Here is a 1,493-nt window from a genome sequence, read left to right on the forward strand (position 1 = left end):
ATTTCATCTCATTTCCTTGTAGTTACAGTTCATTGCTGCAAGGCATTTTGGACCACCTTTGGCTTGAAACTGACCACGCATTAATGTCACCTGGGGAAGTTTTTCAAAGAACGTGGAGTTGAGCTCCAGTCTCAGGGATTCTGATTGAATGGCCTGGGGGTGGGGCCCCGACATCAGTGCTTCTGATACACTTGCAGGTGGTCCCAGTGGCAGCCAGGGCTGGGATGCCCTGCTCTAATCCAGCATCCTGCTGCCCTACCCACTCCATTGAAAGCAAAATGCCCATGCAAATAAGTCCCCAAAGAGCAGCCAGGCCTTGCCTGGATGCCAGGCCCTTCTGATTTAATGCTCATTTGCTTTTCCACCCAATGCGAAGCCCTCCCCAACCACTTCCCGCATCAGCACCCTCCCTCTTCCTCTGGCGCCTGAGTGCACAGCACAGCAACTAGAAAATATCAAGACAGTTGGGCAGAGAATCTGAGGTGTCATTGAGAGGCGATTCTGGCCCAGTCAGATCATTGGGGATCAGGAAATGTAAGGATCATCAGCTTTTTCCACTGTCCTGTGTATGGGATTCAGTAAAGCCCCCTCCCACTCCCCTCTCCAGCTCCCACCTGGGCTGTGTACTGCATCTGGCCACCACCTTCCCACCGCCTGCACCGCTCACTCCAGGACATCGGAGGTAGCATAGCCTCAAGGTTGAATTGTTTAAACACAGTTGTAGGGAATTCCCAAACATGGCACATTTTCTCTTTTGTTCTGGATCAAAGGCCTTTAAAATTTGACATGTCACTCAAAAAAATCAAACCAAACCCCCAGAAGGCAGGCCAGTTTAACTGGGGGTTAAAAATAATCTTCGCTTTCACAGCCTCTCTCCACGTAGTTGTCCCTGGTTACTGTTCTGCCTCCGTCTCCGCAGAGACCACTCTGGGCCCCGTAACCATGGTGATAGGAGAAGACGTGAGCAGATGGGAGCTCCACTTCCAGAATTTAAACATCCTCCCATTGGGGATGTGTGTGGGAATCGAGAGAAAGGAGTCAGAGAGCTGAGGGGGAGGGAGAAGTTAGGCTGTTCCTAAACTCAGAGCGACAGCCATGCTGTGGACAGACCATGTGCATGATCCCTGATGCCGAGCCAAGTGGTCTTGACCTCGGCGATGATTTATTCCCCTCTCTTCCCCTGGCAGTCACATCCTTCTAGACAATAGCATTCCTAGGGGAGTGGAGACAAAAGGCTCCTGTAACATGCAGAGTTAGAGGCACTTTTAAAAACACATTCGAGCACACTGCAGGAATATATTTTTAATGATGGACCATTTGAGTTGGAAAACAAGGGTCTGAAACCCTGCAGATTTAGATCCGACATCACTGTGGTGTGTCAGGAAGGACCTCAGCCAGGGAGGCATGAAATTGGGGCTGGAAGCCTGGTTTAGTCACTCACCCCCTGGGCAGCCTTGGGCCAGTGCCTTCTCCTGGAGACTTGGTTTTCATCA

Source organism: Artibeus jamaicensis, unplaced genomic scaffold (genome assembly GCF_021234435.1).
Source record: "Artibeus jamaicensis isolate MK-2021 breed Jamaican fruit bat unplaced genomic scaffold, CSHL_Jam_final contig_465, whole genome shotgun sequence".
In the NCBI taxonomy this organism is placed as follows: domain Eukaryota; kingdom Metazoa; phylum Chordata; class Mammalia; order Chiroptera; family Phyllostomidae; genus Artibeus; species Artibeus jamaicensis.